Source organism: Ahaetulla prasina, chromosome 1 (genome assembly GCF_028640845.1).
Source record: "Ahaetulla prasina isolate Xishuangbanna chromosome 1, ASM2864084v1, whole genome shotgun sequence".
NCBI classification, from domain to species: Eukaryota; Metazoa; Chordata; class Lepidosauria; order Squamata; family Colubridae; genus Ahaetulla; species Ahaetulla prasina.
In genome coordinates this window covers 295,275,368-295,281,566 of record NC_080539.1, presented here as the reverse complement: position 1 = coordinate 295,281,566, position 6,199 = coordinate 295,275,368, and positions in this window count along the sequence as shown.

Here is a 6,199-nt window from a genome sequence, read left to right as displayed (position 1 = left end):
CTTAAAAGCCCTGAATTTGCTGCACTTTTACAAGAAAAGTTCCCAAATAATTGACACTTTAATATTTCTGTCTGTTTCTCCACGTTTTCTGTGCCAGTTCTGTACTTTACTGCTGGGTACTTTGTATTATTCTTCAAATGTATGTGGAAATTGCAGCTGTTGTTGCAAGAGTTAGGTTGCTGACTGATATAAGATACAGGGCTCATATAATACCTGGTACTGGATTGGTTGCCAGTCACTTAGTGAGTGCAATTTAAGGTGTTGGCACTTGAAGATTAAACTGTTAAAAAGATAAGGTACTGACCATTAATAGGACTGCTTCTCCTCTTACGAATCTGTCTGGTTGTTAAGATCAGCAGGAGAGCCCAAAGATGGCTTGATGTCCTGGGCAGAAACTCTAATAACACTTATTCCCAAAAGTAATACCGAAAAACAGAAGATTCAGAACTATAGGCTGATCTCGCTGTTAAATGCTGAACACAAGATATTTATGGCCATAATAGCAGAGAGGATTAAAGGTATATTAAACGAAATTATTAAATCAGACCAAAATGGTTTTTTGCCCAATAGATATATCAAAAATGATATGAAAACTATCATAAATGTACTTGAATACTATGAAGCCCACCTTGGTAAGCAAGTAGCTCTGGTATTCTTAGACGCACAGAAAGCCTTTGGCAACCTGAACTGGGACTTTATGATTAATCAATTAATAGAAATGGATTGGGGGAAAAACTTCATAGAAATGATTAGAGCAATTTATTCCACCCAGCAAAAATAATTATAAATGGTGAATATACAGAAAGCTTTAATATAGAAAAAGGAGTACGACAGAGATGCCCTCTGTCCCCCTTATTATTCATCCTATCCATAGAAATATTAATGTCACAAATTAGAGAAAACTCAGAAATTAAAGGATTAAAAATTAAATCACAGGAATACAAAGTCCAAGCATTTGCCGGTGATCTGATATTCATTATCGAGGGGCCCCTAGAATCTGGACAATTATTATTTGAAGATAGAAATCAATTTGGCAAAGTGGCAGGGCTCAAAATAAACAAGGATAAAACTAAAATGTTGACCAAAAACCTAACAAATAAGCCAATTGAAAAATTAGAGGAGAAAGTGGGGATTTCGAGAGTCAAAAAAATTAAATATTTAGGAATACAGATATCGGCAAAATGCACTACAATAAAAAAAGATAATTATGACATACTGCTACAAAAAATTCAAAAGGATTTAGAAATTTGGTCTAAATTACAAATATCAATGATTGATAGAATCTCAACGATTAAAATGAACACACTACCCAAATTGTTATACCTGTTTCAAACTATACCAATTAAACTAGAGAAAAAATTCTTCGAACAATTAAATAAAATCACTTCAAAATTCATTTGGTCAGGGAAGAAACCCCGTATAAAACTCAAAATATTGCAAGATAGCAGAAGTAGAGGTGGCTTTAGTCTCCCAAATTGGGAGCTTTACTACCAGTCCGCAACGCTAACATGCTTAAAGAATGGATTCAACTACAAAATAAACGAGTATTAACGATAGAAGGCCATAATCTCCAGATTGGTTGGCCCAGTTTTCTCTGGGATGGGAAGAATAAATACCACACATATTTTCAAAGACACCTATTAAGAATTGCCCTTTTACAAGTTTGGGAGAAAATTAAGAAAGACCATTATACAAAAGTCCCAGTTTGGCTATCAACCATGGAAGCAATATTACACCCAAATACAACGGATTTAAGCAAAATGATAAGATATGCAGAGCTACTCAATGAAAAAGGGGAATTAAAATTAATTCAAGATTTGAAACAACAAGGATTAAACATGGAATGGTGGCCATATCTACAAATAAAAACCAGATTTAAGAAAGATCAGGAGCAATATGGTATACATAGAAAACAATTGGCTATAGATAAAATTCTATTAGGATCGGGGGGGAAAATGATCGCCAAAATTTACAATTTCCTCTAAAAATACAAAATGAAAGATGAAACAGTAAAAGAAATGATGATCTGTTGGGCAAAAAACTTCGGGCATAATATAGAATTAGAAAAATGGGACAGATTGTGGGATAGAAATTATAAATTAACAATGGCAGTAGCTTATAAAGAAAATCTGTATAAAATGTTCCATAGATGGCATCTGGCACCAGCGAGATTGGCCAAAATGTTCCCAAATTTACCACCAAATTGTTGGAGATGTGGGTATAAGCTAGGCACAAACTATCATATGTGGTGGATGTGCCCCAAGATAAAAAATTTTTGGCAAAAAATTAAAAATTGGCTAGAGGGCAGGGGTGAAATGCTCCCGGTTCGGATCGGCTCCCCTGATCTGGTAGCAATGGCAGCTGCTGGTTCAGAGAACCAGTGGCAAAAATCCCTGCCCCCCCCGCCTCTGCTGAGCCGCACCATCAGCAGAGGGTTTTTTTTTACTTTTTAAAGCAGTTTTTCTTCAGCCGAAAACATGCCTTTAAAAGTAAAAAAAAAAAAGCCTTTGAAGCCACGAGGCAAGCCTCATGGGATCATCTTTTTTTCCTCTGGCGATCCCAGAGGAGTTTCCTGATCCTCACAGGCTTTTAAAATCATTTGTAACAACCACTTACAACAGCCCATGCCCACCCAATCGCCCCTTCCCCACTTACCTTATTCCTGCTCCTTTTGGGCTGGCAAAGCATCAGCAAAACAGAAAGTTTCAGTTGCTAGCAGATTCAGGCAGACGAATATGCCTGTGTAAAATCCATCTGCCTGAATCTGCTAGCAACTGAAACTGCCTGTTTTGCTGGCTGAGGAACTCTGGGAATTGAAGTCCACAAACCTCAAAGTTACTAAGGCTGGAGACCCCTGATCTAAAAAATATAAATAAAATAAAATAATAAAATAAAATATTTGTGCAGCTTTCTGAGATTTGGTGTGTTTCTGTAGTGTTTCACTCTAACTACACAAACGCACAAAATCTCACAAAGCTGTATGTGGCATTTTGTGTATGTGTGTGTCAGTTGTGTTGTGTTTTGTGTGTGTAAAGTATGAAAGATGGTTTTTTTGTACCTCTTATTGTTTTTTATACTTTGTTTATTATTTTTATTATTTATTGTTATTGGCCACACCCACCGTCATCTGACCACCAAGCCACGCCCACAGAACCAGTACGGAAAATTTTTAGATTTCACCCCTGCTAGAGGGAATCACCCAACTAAAAATGGAATTTAAACTGGAATGTTATCCATTGGGAATAATTAGTCCAAAAATGGATAAATCTTTGCAATATTTAATACTTCATATATTAACGGCAGCAAGGATTGCTGTAGCATAATGTTCCAGGAGAGGAAATAATAATCCAAAATTTTTTACAATGTGCAGAAATGGACAGGATGACGTTAGAAATTAAGGAAAGGGAAGGGTCAGAATATTACAAAGTGTGGAATAAATTATACGATTGGTTGAAAAAAATAAATCAAAATTAGAAATTGGATTGTTAACCTAACTAAGTTAAAATTAGGAAATGTAAATTATTGGATTGGTAAATAGAAACCAGTGTAAATATAAATATGTAGAGGATTGAGTAAAAAAGAACAGAGAATATAAATATATACCATTGCTGATATGACAAGCTGTAAAATATGTAACACTATTTTTGTTATGTGTTTTTAATGTGTTCTTGGTTTTTTTGTTGTGTTTTTTCTTTCTTTTGTTTTTAAGGGTGAAAAGCTTAATAAAAATTATTATTTTTTTTAAAAAAAAAGATGGCTTGATGTCAGAGACCCAACTTTCTGGCGTAGAAGAGATCCTCCTTTCCTGTCCTGTTTGGCCAATATTCTCACTATTTACAACATCTGTAGAGATACATCCCTTTCATAGAACCCTAGAGCAGATGACCATTTAGACGGCCATCCCAGCAGAGTGTATTTAGATGGCTGTCTAATTTTCTCTTGAACTCATCCACTGAAAAAAGAACGCCCATTTTTATTATTAGAAAGCCTCTACTAACATCCAATCCAAATCTGCCTTCTTTAATTTAAATCCAATATTTCTATGTTTTGTATTTTGGAATGAGACAGAACGGGTCTGTTCTTACATACTTTTAAGTATTAAAAAGGATCATAAGATACATTCATTTCTCAGATTTACGCCCTGCTTTTCTTTCACATTTGTGTACATGGTGTTCTGTCTTCTGTTTTTCCACATTAAACATCAACCCAGTGAAGACAGTTAGGCTGAGAGAATGACTGTGATAAAGTCATCCCGAGAGCCTCCATGGCTGTGAATGGACTCTTAATTTATTGAATTTCTCAGTGGTTTAAAGATAATGAAGGTATCAAAGGCAACTAATTCATGGTCTGCAAGTGTAGGGCTACCATATCTGCAAAAGAAATGGATAGCCACTAGATGGAAGCAAGGAATTATCGTAAAATTATCTGTATCATCTTGTTATGTTTTGATGGGTTATCTGTATTTAGGTGGATCTGTTTTCCACCCTTTTTGAAGCTTGGGACATTTGTTCTCCTGCAACCATCTGGCACTTCACTAGTTCTGTCTTTCCAGGAATTCTCAAAAAGAACCAAATGATCAGCTAATTCCTTTGACAGCCATGGATGGAATTCATTTGGTTTTAACGATTTAAACTTATTCAAAGAAAAGAGGTATATCTCGATTTTGCTTCCATGCATTTCAAACTTCAATTTTTCTTATTTATCTCACCATTCACAATGCCCTAGTGGAACACACAAGATTTTTGTTGTTGTTGTAGAAAGAAACAAGTTTTCCTTGTATTGCTTGTGAGGATTTTGCTTTCTTTGCTGATATATTTTTTCTCCCCCCCCCCCAAATTATAACATTTAGCAAATTCTGGCATCATCTAAATAATTTGTTTTATTTTTATAATCAAAATTACCAGATCTCTTTCTCTCTCCTGCATGCCCACACAAACGCATGCGCGCGCGTGCACACACACACACACACAAATCAATGGAATTACTTTTTCCTGGCACTTGAAATCCATTAGTGTAGGAGCTAGTTACATTTCCAGCAAGGAAGTTCTCCAAATAAGATGCCACTATAGAGAAGGTTCTATCTCCAAGTGCCACCTACTTGACTTCAGAAAATAAAAATACCCGCTGTTGAGCCTCCAGTAATGATCAACTGCATTTTGCTGTAGGCTAAGGCCTTTCTATTTTCTCAAAGCTTTTTATCTATAGATGAGATCTTTATTCTGCTTTTAAGATTTTGCATCCTGCTGCTTTTAGTCTTTAGAATTTTTATTTTGAAAGGTGCTTTTTATTGTATCTTTGATATCATAAAGCCACACAATAAATTTATTTAAAGGAGGGATGCATATATTTGTTACTTCCTTTTTGAAATCCTGTGCCTGTGTTTTCTAGGATGCCTCAAACATAAGGAGCAGTAACTAGAATCATACCTGGGAGTCGTTTGGAATTAGTGTCATTTAGGATTGGTCAGGATTAAGTTCATATAAGAAATAACATGAGAAAATTCTACAGGACCTAGGAGAGCTCCCTGAGAGACTGGTTTAAGAATGATTGACTAATTGGAACATGATGGGCACATATGTATGCGCACATACCAATTCCCAATGGGCTAAAACAGTTTTCAAGAGTTTTTGTCAATGAGATTTTAGTGCTATTCAGGACAGCTTCTTTTAAAATGAGATCCATAGCTGCACCATTTATAGAAACCCAATTATAGTAATTAATTTTTTTTAATTACCTAAAAAAGAATAATGTCTCTGCAGGATGGGCAGACCTTCTTATTTATTTAGGAACTTTAATCTTCAGTTACATTTTGGAGCTTGTGAATTATGCAAGAGCATGCAGTATATCGGGCAGTGATTTCACTAATGGGATTTTAAAAAAAAATTTTTTTTTAAAAATTGCGATCAGAATTTTTTAGAATAGTAAATAAAACGATCAGTAATTGTAATTGTAATATTGATTTTTATTTAAATTATTTTAGTTGTTTGGAAGTACATGAAGCTTTAACATGCAGAGGACTTATTTTTAAACTATTTGGATTTAGTTTTTTGCAATTTAAATTCAATACTCTCCCATCCCAGCAAAGTAAGTGATTTATATTTATCCACTCATGAATTAAGGATTGGTATAAATTATCCCAGAATACTTACGTTGATTGACTAAACATTCTGATACCACCTGCAAAATAATAAGTGGCATC